Here is a 7,883-nt window from a genome sequence, read left to right as displayed (position 1 = left end):
CAGACAGGAGCAAGGTGGGGCAGCAGGGGGGATGTCTCCAGCCTGCAGGGACAGAGGTGCAGGGGATGGACAGCACAGGACAGGCTGTCGTGGAGATGATCACGGGATGGAAAGAGGCTGAAAGCCCCACCAGACATGAGCTCCTTCTCCCCTTGGCTGTGGCTGTTGTCTGCACCTCTGATGCCTGTGAGGAGACACCTTGTCCTTGCAGCACAGGGGCCTCATGGCCTCCTTGTCCCCAGCCAGGAACCTGGGAGGTGTGGGACCATAGTCCTGCCCTTGGCCTTGCACAGCCCCACATCACACTGGCCCAGGAAGGGCCCTGGGCAACGTGGGAGGGACAGGATCTGATTTCCCAGGGCTGGGGGTCAGGGCTTGGCCTTTTGGTTAAAGAAACACAACCAGATTTCCTCAGCATCAGAGAGACCTTTACTGTGCTTTTCCTGACCTACAGTTTTCTTCTCTAACCAAACCTGGATATTGTTTCTCAGTAGGTTCCCTCAGTGGGACCCATTAACATTACAAGAAACTTTGGAGTTTGAATCTGACTTTGACTTCTTGAGAAGTTTCATCACCTTCCTCCAGGGTCTGAGGTCCATGGACTCAGCACCAAACCCACCAGAGGGGTCATTAAAGCGCCTTGGGCTGCTCCTGTGCTGCTGAGCTGGGCTGGGCTCCTGGGACACAGGGAGCTCATGGCAGCGGCAGCGCTGCAGAGAGACAGCTCTGCCCAGGAGCAGCTCCTCTGCACACGCAGCAGGGCTGAGGGCTCTGCCTGCAGCACCGAGGGCACAGGAGCCAGGCACAGAGAGATTAAAGGCATCGTGGGGTGGTTGGTTGCTGAGGATTCAATGAGACAAATCACAGTTCTAACACGGTAAGTCTCTGGCTGTAGGACAATGCAGCTGCATTTCCTGGTGGGAGACCCTAAGCTGGTACATCTGACAAATTACAATTTATCTGTCAGGTCTCTGTCACAGTATCTCTGTTGTAGAGGAGAAGAACACACTCCAGAGCAGGGCTTCCCTGCTGCACTGTCAGAGGGACAGGGAATGACGACAACTTCTGCTGAGGGTGACTGCAGGGGGAGCACCCAGGGGTGCCCAGGGCTGTCCTGCAGAGCAGGGTCCCTGTCTGGGGGAGATCCCCACGGTGCTGTGGGGACAAGCTGTGGGGGGAAGGAGCATCCCCCATAAGGGCAGGAAAGGTGCTTCTGCTGTGGAGAGGGTGCTGTGTGTGTCAGGGCTGCTCACACATCCAGATCACCTGCAGGATTTTTCTAAGGCGATGCCCCAATTACAAGATCAATGCAAGGATTAGCAGACAGATAAGGAGCTTTCCTGAGCCTGTCTTTTCAGTTTCCTCTCCCAAGGGGTGGGGGGTGCAGGAAACGATAAAATGAAAATGAGCTCTCATGCTGAAACAAGTCACTGAGACTCCTGAACTGCAACTGTGAGTGATCAGTACATCTGCCAGAAGGCTCATGCCATCCCTTCCCCACCCCTCTGCCTGTGCACAGCACCTGCATCACCTTGGCTGGACCCTCAGCCTTAGTCTGACCTGTCCTGTTTTCCAGCCTGCAAACAGGAAGATGCCCCCAGGCAGTGCCCTGTGAACAGGCAGGATCTGTAGGGCCAGGGGAGGGCACAGAGGGTGGGATGGTCTGTGAGCACTGACAGGGAACAGACATGGACAGGGAAACACCTCCCAGGGGAGAATCTCCAGGCAGCAGGGAAATGATCAGAAATGAGAGGAAACTGAACCCAGAATTGTTATGGGAGGGAGAAGAGAGAAAAGTCCCTGTGACCCCCTGCAGGTCAGATCCCTCCTGTGAGCAGCCCCCTGGCCTCCTGTCCTACCCAGCAAAGCCTCTGCCCTCAGGGCCGGGGGCTCCAAGGCATGAAGCAGCTCCTGTGCAGCCAGAGCTGCAGTTCCTCTGCAGAGCACAGGGGCTGAGAGCAGCTGCAGTGAATATGGGGGGAGATGTAAAAATACTCGAACTCTTAAACTACCTTCACCATCTCTTGTTCCTTATCACTGGGAAAGCAAGTGCTGTCAGCCCTTCTGTATTAGCGGAACCAAGATAGTCCCCACTGTTCCTGTGGCCCCACTTCTGCCCAGCTGGGCTGACTTATCGAGAGCCCATGGGCAGAGGCCCTGCTCTTGGTTGCACATTTCCCAGCACTGAACAGGGCTCCAGGCACAGTGCTGAAGAAAGTTGTCCTAGAAAAACAAAAATGTGTCTGTGTGTGACAGGGGAGGGTCTATGGGAGTTGGTTTGATTTTTGTCAGAAAACACTTCCCTTGCTTCACACTGTCTTTTTTTTCTCATGACAGCGCCCCGTGCTCAGGAAAAGCAAATGTCCAACAGCAGCTCCATCACCCAGTTCCTCCTCCTGCCGTTCACAGACACACGGGAGCTGCAGCTCTTGCACTTCTGGCTCTTCCTGGGCATCTACCTGGCTGCCCTCCTGGGCAACGGCCTCATCATCACCACCATAGCCTGGGACCAGCACCTGCACACCCCCATGTACTTCTTCCTGCTCAACCTCGCCCTCCTCGACCTGGGCTGCATCTCTGCCATTGTCCCAAAGTCTATGGCAAATTCCTTCATGGGTACCAGGGCCATTTGTTATACGGGATGTGCTGCACAGCTCTTTTAGTTTCTCTTCTTCATCACAGCAGAGTATTCTCTCCTCACCATCATGTCGTACGACCGCTACATTGCCATCTGCAAACCCCTGCACTACGGGACCCTCCTGGGCAGCAGAGCTTGTGTCCACATGGCAGCAGCTGCCTGGGCCACTGGGTTTCTCAATGCTCTGCTGCACATGGCCAATACATTTTCAATGCCCCTGTGCAAGGGCAATGCCCTGGGCCAGTTCTTCTGTGAAATCCCCCAGATCCTCAAGCTCTCCTGCTCACACTCCTACCTCAGCGAACTTGGGCTTATTGTGGTCAGTGTCTGTTTAGCATTTGGCTGTTTTGTGTTCATTGTGGTGTCCTATGTGCAGATCTTGAGGGCCGTGCTGAGGATCCCCTCTGAGCAGGGACGGCACAAAGCCTTTTCCACCTGCCTCCCTCACCTGGCCGTGGTCTCCCTGTTCATCAGCACTGGCATATTTGCTGACCTGAAACCCTCATCCATCTCCTCCCCACCCCTGGACCTGGTGGTGTCAGTTCTGTACTCGGTGGTTCCTCCAGCAGTGAACCCCCTCATCTACAGCATGAGGAACCAGGAGCTCAAGGATGCCCTCTGGAAACTCATATCCCTCTTTTTTCTGAAGCAATAAACTGGCCATATTCTTCTATATAGGGCTTGTAATGTAGCTAATTACAAGCCCAGCCTGTCAACTGGATTTTCTGGTGTTGTTGGTTGTTTTCTTATTGTGATAATGTTGTCATCCCCTTTCTAATTCACTGTTGCTTTTCTTTTATAACTGTTGGCTGCTTAAATGAGCAGCAGTGCTCTCCTTGTCTCTAAACAGAATAAAAGGCTCTTTAGTGACTTTTTTCACTATATCCTTCCTGCAAAGGCTTTTAGAGCTGCAGGGACAGTTCCTGTGCATGGGTGGAGGGGAAAACAGCTCTGGCATGTCAGCCCTGCCAGGGAGCAGCAGCGCTTGTTCTTCCAGAGCTGTTCTGGTTCCACTCCACACTCTCCTTCTCATCCCTGGTGTTGGTGCAAGGCCTGAGTGCTCTGGCAGCTTGGTCACCGTCCTGCTGTGTGTCAGTGCTGTGGGCGCAGGCAGGGACAGGCAATGGGCACTGCTGTGACAGAGCTGGACTCAGTAACAATACTTGCACAAGGAAAGTGATCTTCTTTGGGCGGTGCATGATGGTTTATATCTTCTTGCAAAGTTTCAAGCATATTCCTACAAAAGTCACCCACAGATGAAACACCAGTGTACAGCTGAACAGCGTGTGTGTGCAGGGCTGGCACACAGCAGTGTCCTCTCACAGCCAGGCTCCTGCCAGAGACCTGCAGGACCAGCAGAGCAGGGGCTGGGCTGTGCCCCTGTGCACTGGACACCCCGTGGAAGGAGCCCCAGGTCAATCACCTGGACTGGCCCCTCACAACCATCATTTCCAGCACTGGCCTCTCACCCCAGCTCAGAGGTCTTTGTCCCTCCATGGAATTACACTGAATGAATAGGTCAGAAATCGATGTTCACATTGTACAGATGGGATGTAAGCATGCAGAACAGGTACATGAGTTGACATGAACTTGAGTCAGCACAAACACCGTCAGCTATTCCTTGGGGTTCCATGATGGCCTGTGGGACAGACAGGGTCTCGAGGTCATTTCTCATTGGGAATAGCATTGCATGGAAACTGTTTGAATGCAGCACTGGGACGTGCTTCCTTTACCCAATGTCCCTGTGTCCATTCCTCGTGACGTGGGACATGTCAGATGAGTGCAGAGCAGGTGACACAGCGCAGGGCTGAGGTATCTCCCATCCTTTGGGAGTGGCAACAGGAGGCCAGAGGGACAATGTGACTCCTGCCGCTGTGTGTAAAAGGGACAGACTCTGTCTCTGAACATCCCTGGGTGCATAAGGAGCCCATGAGGCCAGCTCAGACGTGGACACCTGACAGAACCTGACATTTCTGTGTGTGACTCCAGGAACAAACCCCACTGGCCCAGACAGATCGATCTCACATGCTCCTGTCTGCTATGTCATCCTTACTCATGAGTCTGGATTGTGGTCTCAAATGTGTCAGAGCAACCAGAGAGGTACTCAGGTCCTTGGAAAAGGCAGTTGTCAAACCTGTCTTCAAGAAGGGCAGGAATGAGAACTGGGAGAATTATGGGCTAGTGAGCCTACCTCTGTCCCTGGGAAGGAAATAAGACAAGTCTTCCTGCAGCCATGTCCAGGCACTTGGAAGACAAGGAAGGGATTGCTGAACCCAAATGGGCAGGGAAACAAAGGCACGTTGTGCACATGGAGTTTCACAAGGTGTCAGACATGGTTTCCTGTGGTGTCCTTATAATGTGATTGGTGCTCTCTGGGTAAAGAAGTGGATGCTGGATGGGAAGTTGGCTGGATGATGAAGCCCAAACATCACCAGTGGTAAAAGTGCCCACAGAGCCAGTTACCAGTGAGATCCCTCAGGGACCAGCACTTGGGCCAACACTGCTGAACGTCTCTATTCTCCCCCTGTATGATGTGACACAGTGAACCTTCAGCTCCTTAGTGGATGGTGCAAAGCTGGGCAGAGGCCTTGGACAACCTCCCCTGGGTCACCCTGCCCTGAGCAGGACAGTGAGACAAGATGATGTTCACACCTGAGTTGCTCTGTGATTCCAGGAATCTTTCCCTTGGAAACGTTTTGGAAGAAGGAAGAGGTGGAGGAACAAGAAAATAAAAATACAGGCAGAGGAGGAGACCTAAAAGGTGTCAAATAAACAGAGCAGTTCTGTGAAGAATGTTTCTCTGCTCAGACTGTTAGCAGGAAATCTATAATCAGCTCCCCAAACTCCCTGCTCTGCTCATTGGCCCCTGGGATTTCCAGCACATTTCTTTACATCAGATTCTGCACTGAAGTTTGCACTGATTGTTACAGCTTCTTCGCAGGAATTGCTTCATGTTTCCTTAGAGAACCGGATGTAAACAGGCACCGGGGAATTTTTAATTAGAGGAAACAAAAAAGGAGAAAAAAAAAGAAAACACAATAGAACTTAATGATGTTTCTCAGTTCTATGGTTAAATTAAGTATTTTCCAGCGAGGTCCATTGCCATAATTGAAGAGTTGCCTGTAGGGAGTAGGAGAGCAACTGCTGAAAGACTTTACCTGCCTGAAGCTCAAAGCAGAGTGAGAGCTGAGAGGCTCTGAATGAGCCAAAAGTGAGAGGTGAAGAACCTCTGGGGAGCGATGGAAAGTGCAAATGTCCAGCCAGGCTTCTGAAGAGACGACTTGAGACACAGTACATACACATTCTGAAAATTCATATTTTGGCAGGATAGAATTTCCACAGACATTTTACTGGAAATACTGAATTATTTCATCTGACTAAAAAAGTGTGGGGTTTTTTGTTGTTGTTCTTGTTGCTCTGGTTTGGTTTAATTTGGTTGGGTTTTCAGTTTTGAGGGGAGTTCTCAGTTTTTCGAGCTGAGCTCCATGGTCTCACTACAAGCACACAACTCGAGAGGCCCCCGTGTACCTGAGGTGTTTTCCTGGAACTGGCAGGTATCAGACCAGACTGGCAGAGCGATGGTGCTATCATCATTTCCGTCTAGTATTCAAGATTGTGTGCTTAATTAGAGAAGTTTCAGGACTGTAGGTAAAGAGGCAGGTGTGTAAATAGCACTTAGAAGATGTGATAGAAGAATTTTCCAGTTGATATCATAAAATCATAGAATAATTTCAGTTGAAAGAGACCCTCAGGATCATTGAGTCCAACCACAACCTAAATCTAGCACTAACCCATGTCCCTAAGAACCTCGTCTAAATGCCTTTTAAAGCCCAGCAGGGATGGTGACTCCACCAATGCCCAGGCAGCCCGTTCCAGTGCCCATCAGCCCTTTCCAGGAAGAATTTTTTCCTAATATCCAATCTGAACTTTCCCAGGTGCAACTTGAGGCCATTTCCTCTTGTCCTATCACTTGCTACTTGGGAGAAGAGACCAACACCCTCCATGTTCAACCTCCTTTCAGGCAGCTGTAGACAGTGATAAGGTCTCCCCTCAGCCTCCTGTTCTCCAGGCTGAACCACCACTTCCCTCAACTGCTCCTCATCACACTTGTGCTCCAGGCACTGAGCAGCTTTGTCGCTTCCTCCACACCCTCTCTAGTGCCTCAATGTCCTTCTTATGACGAGGGCCCCAAAAATGAAAACAGGATTCAAGCTGCCTCCTCACAAGGGCTGTGCACAGTGGCACAATCACTTCTCTAGTCCTGCTGGCCACACCATTCCTGATACAAGACAGGATGCTGGTGGCCTCCTGGCCACCTGTGCACAATGCTGGCTCACATTCAGCCAGCTATCGATCGACACCCCCAGATCCCTTTCCAACAGGCAATTTTGCAGTCGCTCTTCCCCGAGCCTGTAGCGCTGCTTGGGGTTGTTGTGACCCAAGTGCAGGACCCAGGATTTGATCTTGTTATAACTCAGACAACTGGCCTCAGCCCAATGATCCAGTGGGGCAGATCCATCTGTGTGGCCTTCACACCCTCCAGCAGATCAACACTCCCACCCAACTTGGTGTTGTCTGCAAACTTACTAAGGGTGCACTCGATCACCTCATACAGACCATTGACAGAGATTAAAGAGAACTGAGCCCAATACTGAGCCCTGGGGAAAACCATTCGTGACCGGTCACCAACTGGATTTGCCTCCATTCACCACAACTCCTTGGGCCCGGCCCTCCAGCCAGACCTCAGACATGGTCTCCTTCTGGCCAGAGTGGTGCTGATGGGGCTCAGGAAGTGGATGCTGGGTGGGAAGTTGGCTAAACAATCATGACCAAATATCACCAGTGGTACAAAGACCTCCGTGCAGCCAGTTACTGGTGTCATCTCTCAGTGGCCAGCACTTGGATCAACACTGTTGAACGTCTTTATTCTCATCTTTTACGATGTAATACAGTGCACTTGCAGCACCTTTGAGCATGATGCAAACCTGGGTGGAGGCCTTGAGCAATCCCACCTGGTTCACCCTGAGCAGGAGAGTGAGACAAATGAGTGAGACAAGGGCTCTCTGCAAACCTGAGTTATTCTGTGATTTGACAGAATTTTTGCCTTTGAGAGTTTTCTCGAGAGAGAATAGGTAGAAGAATAGTGAAAAAAAAAAAAAATAAAGAAGGGCAGAAGAGGAGATATAGAAGGTGTCAACGGAAGTACAGGAGTTCCAGTGAGGAGTGCTTTTCACTCACATTTTTA

The 7,883-nt window shown here is 51.2% G+C and overlaps 1 pseudogene across 1 annotated transcript; it reads left to right on the top strand.

Moving 5' to 3' along the window:
• The first annotated feature begins 2,360 nt into the window (after positions 1–2,360).
• On the top strand, positions 2,361–3,293 carry LOC309450405 (olfactory receptor 14J1-like; annotated as a pseudogene). Its single transcript has one exon. The product of its transcript is annotated as an olfactory receptor 14J1-like (transcript).
• Positions 3,294–7,883: the final 4,590 nt, after the last annotated feature.

This window comes from Streptopelia decaocto (assembly GCF_964273445.1).
Source record: "Streptopelia decaocto genome assembly, chromosome: 26".
Classification (NCBI taxonomy): domain Eukaryota; kingdom Metazoa; phylum Chordata; class Aves; order Columbiformes; family Columbidae; genus Streptopelia; species Streptopelia decaocto.
Note: the sequence above shows the minus strand (reverse complement) of the source record. Positions and strands in the feature narration are given on the sequence as shown.